Source organism: Anopheles maculipalpis, chromosome 3RL, assembly GCF_943734695.1.
Source record: "Anopheles maculipalpis chromosome 3RL, idAnoMacuDA_375_x, whole genome shotgun sequence".
Classification (NCBI taxonomy): Eukaryota; Metazoa; Arthropoda; class Insecta; order Diptera; family Culicidae; genus Anopheles; species Anopheles maculipalpis.
The window spans coordinates 65,184,475-65,200,662 of NC_064872.1; the positions used below are offsets into that span (position 1 = coordinate 65,184,475).

Sequence of the window (16,188 nt, forward strand, 5' to 3'; positions counted from 1 at the left end):
TTTACTCCCCATCCCTTCAGAGCTGCGTTCTTCCCCGGAGGGGGGGGGGGGTTCTTTTTTGTTTCCATTCCAACGCTTTACGTCGCATGGAAAACAAAAACTCGCACCCTCCCCCAATCGAGTGTACGGGGTGATTAAGTGCTGCGGAGATGAAATGGCAAACACAACGCAACCATACGGCATTCTGGTCGGTGTTGAGCATTGAAGTCATAAGGATGCAAAAAAGGAGCGGAAAGAGTTCGTCGAATGCTGTTCGTAACTGCAACTTGACACTTGGGTTAGTATCCCGTGCGGTAGAACAACACACAAACCGGGACGTGTTAGAAATGGACCCGTTTGGGGTGGTTGGAAATTGTTTTAGAAAAATATCTTTCGCTTCTCAAACCTCACACCCTCCCCCGGAGCCAGCCCCCGTTATGCTTCATCGAGAATTCCTTTCTACTAGCGCAAGCTTAAAGGTTGTTGACACTGGCAAGCGTTAAAGGTTTTCCTTTTTTTTTTTGCTAGCGAGAGTGAAAAGTGAGGCTCCTCCGTAGCGTAGTTCTATGACCTCCGGCAGGATAAGACCCAATGTCCCAATCCAATGTCTAGTGGTGTTTGCATTGCACTTCACCCAATGTTTCACTTATTCGGAAAATTAGTTTTCCCTAGAGCAATCTTAGGACCTGGTGGATGGGGAGGAGAAAGAAGCACAGTTTGGTTGGCGTTTGTTTATTCCGGGTAAATAATAATAATCGGTACCGCTTCACGGGGATGCTAGGATTGTGCAGGACCTGCGTGTTGGGGTAGGTCCAATTGGAAGTTTGGCCGGTTGCTTACAGGCCTAGATGGGGCTGGATGGTTTCGAGCCGTGTTTGGGGTAGGTTACGGTCATCGACACAATCAGGGTCTTGCTTGGCCGAGCGTAGAAGGTCAGTGACTTGCGAATGTACGAGAAGTTCTTCTGACCGATTCGTACGAACCGATTGGAATAAGGGATGAGCTTTGGTGTTTTGATGTTTAAACTTACCTTAGTATTTAATTTCCATAAGGGTTAGTTAGAGTATCTGAAAATAAAGAGAAAATGTTCTTTGTTAATCAACTGTAATTGGAAAAAGTACTTCATATTAAAACAATTAAAACAAAAACCATAAAAAGCATTAAAACAATGAAAAATAGAAGAACTCTTTTGATATCCGAGAAGACACTTAAAAAAAGTCGTGGAAGTAATAAAAATAAAATAAATGCTGAATTTGTTGGCAAAAACAAGTATTAGAATTAAAAAGAATAAGATTGAACCAGTGATCTATATTGAAGAAATAAAAACAGGTTGAATAATCCATTTAAAACCTGAGCACAACAAAAGCACTTTGTATTTCATATAACAATAAATTGATGCTTTACAAACGAACATTTAAACAAAGTGTAAATGTACAAAGGAGGATAACATCTTCGTAACCAGTCTAAAATCAAGTAAGAGCTTATTTTAGTAAGATGAAACACATATCTTTAAGAGCATTTTTACATCATTTTTACAAGGATTCTATTTTCCAAAAAGGCATTTTTATAATTCACATCGAGGTTATCCTCAAGCCAACATTTTCGCCACACAATTACACATATTGAAGCGATGTTTCAAACATCATAAAGTCACAATTTTTCCAAACCCATAATACTGGAATGCGGAAAGCCGAAAAGACAACATAAATTATGCACCCTTAATTGTTTCATTGCTTTGCCATTCTACCGGAGAAAAACGTGGCAGCAAACCATTAAATTAGCAACAACACAAAAAACACACAAACACAAGACAAACATAATTTGCACACTTTTTTACTACTTCTAACACACACTGTAGGCGAAAAATCTCAAGAATTTCTTTTCCCTACAATTCTTGAACGGTTTTTTCGTGGTGTTTGTGTGTGCCTTGCTTTCATGATTTACATAAAGTACAATCTAACGATCTTCTACCGATCCCGAGTTTCCATCTACCTGTAGCGAGTGATTTAAAAAAAACTGAGCATAAAAAAAAGAACCCTAGACCCCTTAGCAGTGGATAGCTTTGTGTCCGACCTATCGGTCTAACGGGACACATCTTTCACTGGCGCAGGTAGGCGCATTGGCGAAGAGATGGAAGAAGAAACTCAACAAAAACAACACAGCTCGTTCAGGTTCTTGCAGCAGAAGGGGGCCATCCCTTAAGCACAAGCAGAGAAAGATTCTTCTCGTTCTCCGCTTCATTCTACTTTCTTCGCCGCTCGTGGACTGGGAAACTTTCCCCGCAGCTACCGATCGTTCCAGGGTCGTAAAATCTTGCAGCCAGCAAGCCCAGCCCAGGTGATGGTTTTATTGCTGGCCGCTTATCTGCTGCCGGTGGTGGCCGGAAGCGTACGGTACCGTAGCGGGTCACAAGCGGCAGAAGTCCCGTACTGTGGCCGAGCGTACCTTTCTCGTCGGCTTCTGAAGCTGGAAAGGGTGAAGATTTCCATGACAAATCAAGCATCAAGAATCGGTTCGATATGGTTTGGTTCTTGCTTTGTTGCTGCCTAGAAAGTGCTTTGAAAAATAAATTCATAACAAAAAGTTTAAGGGCTCACAGAAGAAATTACAGCAAAAAGTGCTATAAAACGTAGCGTATCCTTGAAAAATGGTTTTTTTAAAGAATATATATTGCAAAACACACTTCACACAAAATAATTTAAAAACCTTTGATTTCACTGCTCACAAAACATATTTGAAAATTAACCTCACACACATGCTTAGCAATTCTAGCTATAAAAAAGAAAATCCTAATAATGCACCCTCTGATACTTTTATAGCATTCCCTTCTTTGGTGCAATAGTTCACCGACAAGGGGCACGTGCAATGCACAGAAATGGGAAAAGCAATGAATAAAATCGACACACAAAACCAGCACACACAGCCACACAATCTCTTTCTCTTTTGCCTCCCATTCACAACCCATAAACAGGCACAACATAACGGTATGCAAATGAAGGAGGGGTTGTACTGGTGCATCGGTGTCGTTTTCCAATCTCACGAAAGCTTTCCGATGTGCGAGCGAGCGGACGCTTTTACCGAGCGAAAGCTCGCTCTTCTCTGTCCGCTTTGCTGCTCGTTCGCATCCGCAGGCCTATTTTCCTCCACCATTGCTACGCACACAGACCAAAACCATCATCGTTTCCCCCTTTTCTGACAGCCGCTCTCACTCTCTCGCACACGTTCTTCATGCTCTCTCGCACTCATTGCCGGTCGTGTGCTTTGGGGCGCGACTTTAAACCGCGCGCTTTTTGCCAAATCGCTCCACACGCGTTCGGCGTGGTAGGAAACAGAGAGTCAGAACTCGCACACGGTTTTCACGGTGCTGCTTGATAGGCCTCCCATCTTCTCTCCCATGTGTGCCATGTGTGTTCGTGTGTGTGTGTGTTCTGTACTTCCTCTCCCCCTGCGCAGCCACCGCACTCGTTTACGCTGCCCACCGCAACCGTCCAGGCAAGGAGGCTCGGTGGGAAGTTGACCGAACATCGACCGAAAGATCATTGAACCCTTGCGAACTGTGCGAGTGCGTTCTTTTCACGGTTGGGCTAGGGGTTGGGTTGTTAGTTGAGGTGGTGGGAGCTTTCCGGGGGAAGTGTGCTTGCTTTCGAACGAAATTGAAAACACTCGCATGGGCCTGCGAGGTCATTTGCTTGCCTTTTTTTTGTTGTCTTCCTCCATTTCGTGTGTTTTTGGAGTTCAAAGAGGCAACATCATGGGGAGTTGCGTCTTCTTTAGGTGCATTTCGTCACTTTTGGCCAGCTCTGTCTTTTGGGCCAAAAATTTAACACCACTCGTATGCTGCTTTTATGATTTCTCATTAGCTTCCTTGGTGTGCGTACGTTTGGGGCAAGAAAAATGAACACTTTCGGAGTTCCAAAAACAACAAGGGATTTTTGTTTTGGCTTTCAAAAGAACGAATTCTTTCTCCACTTCTTATCAACAATCACATCACCAAAAAAAACGGAACGAGAACAAAACTACACACAAACACAATCGCACAATGTTAAGCTCTCCATTTCACAGGAAGTGCTAATGGACGACGGGAATGGTGTTTGGTGTATTTAATGGTTTTTCACCTCAACTTCCTCCTTCTTCATCACGGTGGAACGATGCAGAAAGATCATTTGGTGCCAAGAATCACTTAAAGATTTGTTTTTTTTAAAGAAATGCTGGAATTTGCAAGCAACAAACGGCCAGCGAAACCTTTTTTTCCTTTGACGTGACGCTGACACATGCATGATGGATCGTGCGTCATTTTTGCGTCAAAAAAACCGAACGCAATACGCCACAAACGTGTCCAGCCGAAAAAGGGGATTTGCTGTGCAGCTTCAAAAATCAATGCCCTTTAATAAATTTTCTTTTCATTTTCCATTCCGCCGATCAACGCCGGCGGGGGTTCGTTAAACTCTAGGTTCTATCCGGTTGAATGCTGCCGTCTTTGCTTTTTTCCGTTCTTCTTAGTTTCCCCTTCTCCCCATACCTAACTTCCTCCGCTTTTTCCGCACAACTCGCAAAGCAATAGAAATAGATGGAAAAAAAAGGCAAACTGGCATCTTCTGATCATCTATTTCTACTACCACGCTAGATCGCTTTGGCAGAGCTTTCGCTTCCCTTACTAATAATTGTTGCTTCCTTTTCATTGCTTTTCCGCAGCAGTTTTTGCTGTTGCCTGTGACTTTGCTTCATCCTCCCTGTTTCCTCCTTTTTACAGCCCTAGACAGCTCCTTTAGCTAGCCCAATCGGGTCGCGAGATACACACGCGAGATGCCTCCGGCCCGATATGCTACCGAGGTTGCGGGTCTTGGTATGCTTCGCTTATGATTTTATGCAATCCATCCGCTGCAAGCTGCTGTTGCAGTGGAGGTAATAAAAAAAGAGCAATAAAAAACCCACCCAGAACAAGACGAAGCAACAGACGAGCCACTAGAAGTGTTTTGCATTTATGGTGTGCCGGTGGTAAAAAGATAGAACTGGAGGCTCCACCAGTGGAGGCTTGGAAAAATCTCCTTCAAACACCCGGGAGGGCAAATGAACTCTTCCCGCTTCGTGCAATGGGAAGCGCATTCTTGATGTGCTTCTGAAGTAACCACTTGTTTTGCTACTGCTTGCACTGCTAATTTATCTCCACTGAAGCATGGCCGCGTACAATACCCAGCCGAAAGAAACGAAGAACGAGGGAGATCCCCGATCTTCAGCGCATCAGCGCATCTTTACGATTGAAATGGGCAAATCGTCAAATAAAAGTTAATCGAACGGTGACCGCACCGAAGCGAATAATTTCGTGCATTAATGTGATCTCCACGGGTTGGCCCGGGTTCAATATCACTCGCTTGAATCTATTTATCGGCGAAGCAAGAGAAGTGTGAATAGTGATCATGAAGAGGTGGAAGCAGCATTGCTTTACCGAGCTGAGCTAGAACATTGTGTTCATGTAATTGTGGCAACTGGGGAACAGGATTTTGCGAGCAAACGTGCGAACCCCACCGTCCACCGTCTTCTACCGGCGCTGGTGGTGGTACAGAACACCCTCCGGCAGGATGGTATAAATCATGTATATTCATAGCGCTAGCGCAGATCTGCTAGGAATCTCCTAGGGGGCTGTTGTTCTATGCCATTCTCCTGTTCTTGGCGCTTCTTCCTTCCGATCCGGATAGTGAAGTGAGACGGGGGGGAAAAAAAGAAAAACAGAAAAACACCACCATCTCGGCAAAGCTTTAATAAGGCTTCCTTTAAGCCAGCTTAACCATCTTCACCTGCTCGCTTCATCCCCCACACACATGCGCGGGCGCCCCCAGCCACCTAACCGAAGAATGAAGCGCACAATTAAATCATTATGAACCTTCCTTTTTTCCGCGGTGCGTATGAAAGTAAAAAGGTAACGAAATCGAAATCAGTTCTAGAGCCTGCAAAGACTACGTGTTGCAAAATCGCGTACCCTTGTCGGGTACGTCCGTGCACAAAAACCCATCGAACCGTGCCCGAAAAGAACCGAGAACGAGAACGTTGTGTTAGCGTGGCCCAAACACACCCGAGAACGCGCATCCAGAACGAGCGAAACGAACGAGTGCGTGAACCTTCCATCCCCACGTCCATATCCAACCCCTTTTTCTTACCTCGCCTCCTTCACACACCCTTTTAGCATGAGGTGAGCGAACGAGAACCGGCAATACACACACACAAAACGCCCCATTTGGCGAGGTGGAAATAGATGTGTGTGTGTGAGAGAGAGAGAGAGAGAGAGTGAGAATAAAAATTCACATATTCGCTTGCTTGGAATAACACGCTCTGCAAAACGATCGGCCTCCGAGTTCAGTGACCGCGTACCCTGTGTCAAGCCATGGGATGGGGGTAGCAGGGAGCTTGAGCTTTGCGCAATTCTCGCATCCCCATACACACACGCAAAAGCCCACGGACGGTAAGAACTCTTCGGGCCGAAACGAGCGCCCGAAGGAAAGTGAGAATGGAAAAAGGGCCTGCGTTTCTGCGCAGTAGAATATGCCGGTGTGTATGGCGAAGCAGAAACTGTAAGTGTGCTTTAGCAACCCCCAGTGCGCATAAGAATAAATGTAGTGAAACCCAGGGGAGAAGGAATGATTTTGTTTTATGGTTCTTGACTTTGACTACGTGCCATGGTTGATTCTTGTGTGAAGGAAAATCGCTTCCTTTGTAGGGATGGGTTTGTGGTGATCTATGCTTTGCGAATTCTATAGTTCATTCTATCTATCATGTCAAATCATCAGCAGCGTTCTTTACATCTGTTCCATAATCCCATTATAGCGCCTAACACAACAAACAACAAAACACCAAACCATAGTGCGATTCTTTACAGAACACATCACACAAACATCAAACACGAGCAGTACAATACGGGCGATGATGCCAGCCCGAAATGATCGCGTAATGATCACCGCCATCCGCAGCCCCTCGCACACCCTGCAATGCTAATGAGGTACTTCTCTTCTTCGCTTCTTCCCCTCTCTCTCTCTCTCACCCTACACCACGCAACATACTACCCTGTCAATCGTTTGACAACTCAAACGTCAAACGAAAGTGACAGGCAACGGACAAGTAAAGCTGGGAAGAATATCTGGATGAGGTCACGCAAGGTCCTATTTCAACCGAGGTTCAATGAACTGAGGTTCGTTTTATTTAGCAGCAACAGAGTTGCCGATCGTTTGCCACCCAGAATGCTTGGGATAAAGCGTGCGGTAAGATAAAGTTAATGTGCTGCACTGCTTTTATCCCCTGCTGATGCGAAAGATAGTATCGTTTTTGTTTTTTTGTTTTTTTGCGAGGAAGCTTTTAGGAGAAGAGATACAACAACCTGACAAACTTCATCCCACATACAACAACTGGGTGCATATTTGATTCGTTGTGAGTCTTTTGAGATGCATTTCGAATTTTCACGTTTTATAATAGAAAACAGCATCGCTTCTTTTCCAAGAAGAACTTTAACTTCGTCATTATTAACCAGTTCCAGTTCATGATGTTTGCAAGCTCCCACATCTAGCAATTTTCCCGACAAGAACAGTCGAACGTGCTAAATCGCGAAAAGTCCCATGATCAAACCAATACAATAGGCAGCACAATGACGCCAGCCTGCCATCTCGATTGCCAGTAAAGAGCGAATTGCGATGAGATGGGGACACGACAAAAATGGCCGAGATGAGCGCGTGTCATCCAGCGTCGTTGGAAGCCTACACCAATGTCACGAAACGACGATCATCAGTGCTGATGACGGGCCAGCACCGGAACGGTTACTTAATGTCATTGTCAAGGATTTTCCTCACCTTCCCTACCCACACACATAAGCAGACACACGTACACACAGAGGCATGATCATGGGGTGAGCAAACTGTACGGGTACCACACAAGTACCTTATAATTTGAATCTCGCACACGTCGTGCTTCGTCGGTAGGGTGTAGAAATCCGAACGAGAACGAAAATGGAACTCAACATCGCTACACTAACTGGGATCATCATGTAACAGTTGAGAACTTGGAATGGTAGACCATAATTTTATGCACACATTCTAAATCATAGTTTTTTATACTGCTGTACAATCTAAAACATAGACAGAGCCAACCATTGATCAACCATCCTTAATTAAGAGCAGCTTCGAGCATCGGATGACGCTAGAGACACTCATGGTGTGCCGTATGAGTCAGCAGCTCGTGATGAGTGGATGTTTCATTTAAAAAAAAAAAACGCTGCTGTGTATGTATGTTCTCGCCACTGCATCTGCCTGCGCTCCGTTGCGCATCAGTGATTCTTTAGACTTCCAAGACCCGTCCGCTACCCTTTCCTCAACGCCGGTGTTTAACTCTCATTACCGACACCCGCCACCAAGGGTGCTCTCGGGTTGCGCTAGAACTGCACCGTAGAACCTGCACTGATGGCGGAAGAAGGTGATGGTGCTAATAACTATCTGCTGTGCAAACGACTGTATGGCCAAGAACCTTACTATCGGGCCCAGTGATTGCAATCAGTTGTTCCAGACCTCACCAGAGGTGAAGCTAGAATCGATGGGTCTGTAGCCTAGGGGAGTATGAAACTATTTCCGGATGCGCATGGTGGAGTCGAAAATGTGCTGGCGTAATAGCTGGCGCGATCTACACCCTCCTCCCCCTCTCTTTCTCTCTCTCTCTCTCTCTCGCTCCCTCCCGAAAACACTTATTGCGTATAATGCGAGAACCGAACCGGAAAGTGATACCCGAGACGCTGGAGTCTAACATTCGCCTCCCAGAGGAAGGAAATAGAATTCTTCCCCCGCTTATCTACTTAGAAGCCGGCAAGCGCACTTCACGTGAAGATCCCATTACACACTGCACTACAGTTCGGATCGTATGCAGGGAACCTGATCCACTGCACCGGGGATGTCATCCGGGGACTCATCGGTAAAGAATGTCTGGAATTTACGCGCGCTGTCAGTTGGAAATCCACAGTAACTTTTAACGATCTTATTGATGTAGTTAAAATGGTTAGTGTTATCGCAATAGTCTTTTTGTGGTTGCTTCATTCACGCGACATTCTCAATGTCCCACGTGCTCTCGGCCTGCGATGACGTCGGTTTTCATGTGAGCATATCCATCAAACTCGCAAATCATCTTCTTCGTTCGGCTAGAACCTTGAGCAGCCTAGAACTACTCGGCGGGCATCGAGCCGATGAGGATGATGACGACTACGCGCATAGTCGTTCTTCACTTGACCCTGACCGCTCGTTGTAGAATTGGACTGCTGGTGTGTGGAAGGAAGCCACCGTGTACACAACACACAGACTACAACAAGAAAAAAAAATAACAAAACCCAAGAAGCCCAACACGTCCTTCAGAAGGTGAGGTGCGGTGGACGGTGGATGCTCATTAGAACGACGCTGGTATCACGACCCCTCGGGTCCTCGAGACTCGAGTGCTCCAAGTAGCATCAAGTGAGCAAATCGATGAGCTCAACTGTTTACCCAACAGCATGTACAGCATGCATGTCATTTTTAGTTTAGTTGTTTTACTGAGGTATTGCCCGCCAGTGTAGGGTCGCTCGTTCACTTACCCGTAACGGGATGATGGAATTTTTGTTTTGGATATCAGTCGCATCCACGTGGTAAATCCTTCAGGGCGCAATTATTATGCACATGTTAATTGCCGATGTTCGCACGCTTCCTCCTTCCGATCGGCGTCACAGCCGACTAGTAAACAGGGCCGAAGGTTGCAGGGCTCGAAACAGCAGGGCACTGATAACTTCGACGACAACCTCAACGATGATGCTGCTACTGATGACTCCAATTATTGCGTTCTGGCACTTTTGCTCGCCGTATTATTGCACAACACTTGCTCACCCTTTATTTTTGTTTGACGTTGCACAACCGCTAGCTACAAACGTCATACGCTTTTGGAACCTTCCAAGTCACCGAGCACCAACACTCACAAACAAACACGGACACACACGCACGGCAGGTTAATAATATCTCACCAGATGTGGAATAGCTTCCCCGAAGCTTCCCCGATCACACAACAAAACAACCTTGCTCGGCGCTTGCGCACGAAACGCTCGCAAGTTCCCGCTGGATCACAACTTCCGATCACAACATTATACGGGCACCGATACAAACACACATCCACGTACAGACACACACACACACCACACGCACTCACACACGCGGGAAGGGCGCCGAAGTGTGGGAGGGCACCGGTGGCAAAGTAATAACTACACCTTCAAACAAGTCGCAGGTGAATTCTGCCGTTCCCTCGGGATCACGACTCGCGAACGTCTCCTCGCTCGCTGGGAGTGGAGGAAGTTTCACTTTAAGTCGCAATACCTTCTCAGACCGTATCCAGAAATTCCCGGTTCCAGCTTCTGCTCCCACTTTGCTACCCCTCTCTGCCGTGTTGTCTCCTGCTAATGTGTGCTAATCCACCCGATCCTCCCGAGATACGTACGTTCGTTCTTGTTGGGGTTTTTTTTCTTCCTTTTTGTCACCACTTTGGTTTTACCACTTGAAATAATTCTTTTCTATACTGGTTAAGCGTAGGTTTTTTTTTCTTTGCACTATTGACACTACTTTGAACGTTTTCTTTTATTAATTATTTTTTGTCAAACACACTGAAACTTCAATTTTCCACATCACCGATCACGAGTTGCAGTTGATTGGATTTAATTGACTGGGTTTTTTTTTTTTTTCATTATTTTTTTGCAAACCGGAACACATCAGCAACCATGTTTTGCATTATCACAAACTCATCACAAAACTGATCGAACCAAACATCAAACCAAACACACAGCGCTCGCGGGGCTCACAGTACTCGAGTCAGATCGAGTTCGCGTTCTAACTGCTCGCGCAAGTCACTCGTCAACAAGCTGTGTACTCACACCGCACTTATGTAACTGGTCACCGTGTGCACGTCGCGCAAAAGTTTGTTCAACTCGTCACTTGTTCGCGGGGCACACAAACAAAACAACTGCCCTCGGCTGGGTAAGCTTTACAGTAAGGACGCTCCGCATATAGATGGAGATCGTGCGTTCTCCGGGCGTCGACGTCCTGCTTGAGTTTTGTCTTGGATACAACTAAATCGCGAAGCACGCACCGAAAGCCAAGGCCCGACCGATTTGACGGTCAAGGTACTTCGGAACAATCCTCCATACAACGCACACACACACAACCGAGTGGAAGCGTTCGCTGAAAGCTTCTTCGTACCGAGTGGAAAAGCTCTCCGAAAAGAAGAGCGTAATATTGAATGGGAGCGAGAGAGAGAGAGAGAGAGAGAGCAAGCGATGCGCTGCTAACTTATTTCCACCTGTTTCATCCCTCGTTTTGAAGCTTCACACACGCACACTAGCGTCGGTGATCGTAGGGGTAGAATGAGCGAAGAAGATGATCACCACAGAACAGGCAGCGCAGCTCAGGTTCAGGTTCAGGGTCTGTAACATCTCTCTTTCGCTTATTTATTTCTCTCGCTCTCCCATTTTGCCATGCTGCGTATGTATGCAGTGTATTACGGTGGTTGAATTTTTCAACCCCCTTTAGACGCTCTCTTTTCACCCGATCGTGTTTAAATGTTCGCTCTCTCTGTCTTCCTCTCTTCGTTCCACACATTTATGTTAGCCCCTCTCTCTCTCTCTCTCTCTCGCTCTCGACACACTTGCGTTACGATTATGTGCGAGCCGATACACCATCATGCTTTCAAGCATTTCTCTTTACTGATCTTCATCGTCTCTCTTTCCCTCTAATTCGCTTTTCTTCCTCCATCTCTTTCCCTTCGGGAACTGACCTGAAAATAACGGTACAGACCGGGTTTTTCGCTTCGGCCCGCTGTACACAGAGCGATCGTGTTTATGTTTGTGCTGCTCGAGGTTCTTTTGTTCTTGATCAAAAAACACCCCTCTGCCCCCCGGATCACCTGAACCATCCCATCCGTCGAACTAGCAATTCAACTATTCGCTGTGACAGTGCGTGCTTGTGTTTGCCTTTCTCTTGCACCGCATCTCTCGGTGGTTTTCTGTGCTGCTTCTTTCTTCTCACACGACATACAGCATAAGCAATCGCGATGACGACCCTCCACCATTATTCCATCGGGTGAATGTTGCGTGATCGTGACCCCACACATATTCCCCAACACGCTACCAGCCGGAAGCGAACGCCGTTATGCTCGACGCCGATGACGACAGACCGTGCAGAAGTTCATGAGAATTACCGCATCACCGTGCATGCATATTGCTCTTGTGCACGCGCATGTGTGTCTGTGTGTGTCTGACCTTTCTCCTGGTTCACGGTTCTACCGGGAGGTAGCCCTCTATGTTCCGGAAGGCCGGGATTCGAATTATGAAATCCATTGTTTGGCCGAAAACATCCCCAACAGCCGCACTCTTTCGTCCCAAACCGAACCCGTGTGCGGTAATCGCAAAGTTTTGCGGCACCGTGAATGAACGGGAATGTCCCCCAACCCGACAGCTGTTCTAATGCACTGCTTCGACATGGAAGCCAAAGTGGAGCTGCTTTTCTAAACGCTTCCCAGCGTTTTCCACCAACCACCAAGCCACGGCTGTTTGGAAAGGGATCTAAATTATTGTAACGGGATTATTGACTCCCCGGCCCGTTTGGATGGGCAGAAGCGTCACGTACCTTTATGCGCGACTCCGTGTCGGATGCGACACATTCGCCACACATACACACCCGGGTGGATCTTGGTGGGTAATGTTGTGCCTAAACAATGGTCAAATCAGATCCGCAAACGCTTCCAATGCATGCGCAATCTAAAGCTCTCGATCTAAAGCACGGTAGTTTCGGGCGCGTTTGGGCCCGTTCTGGTCGTAGATGATCTGGCCTGTCTGGTCGCGTGATTAACAGTGTGCACCAATAGTCGGTCACACCTGGATGTTTGCATTGTTCGGTCTAATTGGGCTCGCGGTTCAAGCTGGGGCAGACGTTTGCGGTAATAGTAAAATGAGGTGGATGCATTGGCCCATGATGTAAGGAATGGGACGATATGGAGATTAATCATTGCATTGATAATGTCATCTGTGTGGTTGCGACCGCCTGATTGTGAGCGATTGATTAATAGCTTTAAAGGGATTTATTCTCAATTTTACAAGCATACTGTGAGCAGATTTTTATTTTTAGATGCCCGATTTTATTATTGATCTTACTAGCTTCAGTCGATTGCTGTTTGTTACACGATTAATCATTTGATGATAGCAGCCAGGCCGTCGCTCATGAAATGAGAAAAAAATATTTGGTAAAGAAATTCAATTAAAAAAAATCCCCCCAAAATATTTTATATTGATTTTCTTATCAGTTTCTTAAAAGATGTATTTTAATGAAGAAAACGAGTGGGCGGCCCAGTGATATAGGCGACACTTGCGCCGGTCTTCAAACGGCAGGACCGGGGTTCAAATCCCATCCGATCCGTCCCCCCGTAGTGATTACTGACTATCCTACTACGTGATATCGGGCAAGTCTAGTAAGCCATCTGATTGATGGCCAGCATGACCTTAGAGGTCGTTAAGCCAAGAAGAAGAAATGAAGAAAAATAAAGAAACACTTTATGATGATTGTCTATTTTAAACTCAACGTAAGGAGAAGGAAGTATTGATGTATTGTATTGAACTACAATAGCAATAAATTTGAATCAATGTCAGTAGCTCTACTAAATACCTACTAATTTCTGTCGAAAATTTGATTTGTATTTGACTTTTCATCGTTTACTTCGTCCTTTAGTGTTTAATTATAAAATATCAAGCACGATGACACACTGCTAGAATTTTAGGAGTCCCCTTTAACTGCAAATTCGATTTTAGAAACCATTCCTGTGACGATAAAGCTAAAATTATGGTAGATTTCATTCGACAACAATCTACTCGCATTGTATAAGAGCCTTTTATAAATCACTTGCTCGCTCCGTCCTGAATACTAGTCGTGTGCCCTTTATCCAATCTCTAGTCGAAAAGGTTAGAATCCATCGAAACAAACACGTTTGTTACGTTTTATCCTGCGTTTTACACCGCTACGTTGCGTTACACCATGTCCAGCATACCATTCTTGTGGCTTACTGTTGATCCTCGCTTCGAGACAAGAAATTTTTAGCTAAACTGGTAACCGGGGAGATAAACGCACCTAAACAGCTAGAAAGAGTCAACATTAACACACCTTCCAAAACTTTTCGAAGCTGCCGACCTCTGAAGATCGATCAAACCAGTCGTGCTTATAATTGAAATGACCCTTTGACTGTAATGACTCGTAAATTTAATGACCACTTGGGATGTTTCGACTGGCACCACGCTTCTGCTTCTAATAATTTGTATCAGTCATCATCACTATGTGTCATAGAATTTTAAAAGTAAGTCTAAGTTATGTGATAAGGTTTTTTTGCTGGGTCAATCACTGAAGTTTGAAATAAACAATAACCAAAAAAAAGGGCGGCCCGGTGGCAAAGGCAACAGAGGCAAAGGTCTTCAAAAAGCAGGACTGGAGTTTAAATCCCATCGAGACCGTCCTCCCGTAGTGGTATCTCCAGCCTATTAAGCCGTTCAATGGGCGGCTAGAGAAGATTCAATAAACAATATTTACATTTCAAGACAATCGATTAAAACAATTCTTTTCCAGCATGCTTTCGCGTCTCAGCTCTACTTGAGCTGATTTTAAAAAATTCCTCAATGTTATTTGCTTTATCTCATCACAACTGAATTCCAATTTATTGCTAAAAATAGTTTCTAATTTCTATAAATTGCACGCAAAATAAGATTCAATCAAATTAATAAGGAATAAGCCAAATCAAATCCATAAGGAATGGTTGTTAGCTTATACACTTTAACAACACCTTACTTCTTTGTTTATGCATTCTAGAGATTTCTGGGCCTCCCATTCCTCACTTTCTTGACCTAGTTTACCCGTGGCCCTTTGACAAATAGCTTTATTTTAATGTAAAATATTTATTTATCCACTATAAGCAGGATTACTTTTAGCATTATAAAGCACAGCTCTAATAACATCCACGACACATTTATCCCGAACAAATACATCCACCCCGATTACTATTGACTCATGCGAACGAGGTGTGAGAAAATCCCTATCACTTGACCCAACCCCGCTTCCTTCGCTAAGTTTTCCCGCCTTGCAAGCCTTTCGCACTCTCGCCAGTACCACATCCCCATCGAAAGTGTACCAAAACAAAAACACCAAAATCCGAGCCAGCGAGGAAAATCTAGCCCCCGCGAGTTCAACAACCTTCAGCGAGGTAAGGAAAAACTAGAGCATCGGAAACTGAGCCACCCGATGGCGCTAGCGAAGATGCGGTCGTTCACCTCGCTTGCCTACCAAATCGTACCACTCACTCGCTCACACATTGCTCTCGATTGGGGCACGGTACGCGTTTGGTACGAAATTGAAAAGAAAAACAACAAATGTGACATAAAAGTAACTCACCACTTGAAGAGAAAGAAGCGCACCGATCGGAAAGTTTCCACGCAAAGCAAAAGCGATGTAGGGGAAGCGGACTCCACTCCACACACACACTTACACATTTAGCACAACAAAACAAAATCATTAACGAATTTACGTAAAGGGAGTGGACTGGATTATGCGTATGGCCCCCCCCCCCCCGAAAAAAAAAGGAACTAAAAACAAAACCATGCGCCGGAAAAGCTCTCTCGTTTCGATGAGAAGAGAGAGGTCATAAATTTTCAACCCCCGCCCCGTCCTTCTCAACAGCGTTCCAGCCTCACGGGTACAATCGTGCGTACCCCACTTGCCACCGAGTGCAGCGTCATCTGATTCATTCATGAAATACGAAAGATTTCAATGATCGCGCATGAGAGAAACCGTGCGTCACAGCGGGCGAACCGATCCGCAAAAGGCCACATCAAAAGCGAGTTGATTGACTTTAAACGACTGCTTCCTACAACTTACCATCACACTAGAACACACTTCATTCGGCACTTCAGGTGACTTGTTGGAAAAATGCCTCACTTTTTCCGCATTTCGTTTCTTCGTGCTTTTGCCACATCAACTTCACGCGATCGTAACATTTGTATGTTCATCCTCTTTGTTATGCATTTCAGCGCTAACGTGTTGAGGGTAGTTGCATTTGTTGATCGATCGAGAATGCGAACGTGCCGATCGAGTGCGATAGCGGAACCGGCTAGAGGAAGATAGAACCTAACGAAGGTTTTATCATGTAAAG

The 16,188-nt window shown here is 45.4% G+C and overlaps 2 protein-coding genes across 4 annotated transcripts in view; one reads left to right on the top strand and one right to left on the bottom strand.

The window, feature by feature from the left end:
• Positions 1–9,679, bottom strand: part of LOC126561473 (PR domain zinc finger protein 1) — a 30,234-nt gene extending 20,555 nt beyond the window's left edge. For 2 of the 3 annotated variants that reach the window (XM_050217640.1, XM_050217638.1), the window contains exons 1-2: positions 9,566–9,679; positions 1,010–1,046 (exon numbers count right to left, since the gene is read on the bottom strand). The gene's annotated coding sequence lies outside the window, so the exon portion shown is untranslated. Of the gene's footprint in view, positions 1–1,009; positions 1,047–9,565 lie in introns of those variants that run through there. The other variant, XM_050217641.1, reaches the window with a different exon arrangement.
• LOC126560898 (uncharacterized) overlaps positions 1–16,188 on the top strand; it is a 502,800-nt gene that overhangs the window by 294,007 nt on the left and 192,605 nt on the right. The window lies entirely within an intron of this gene.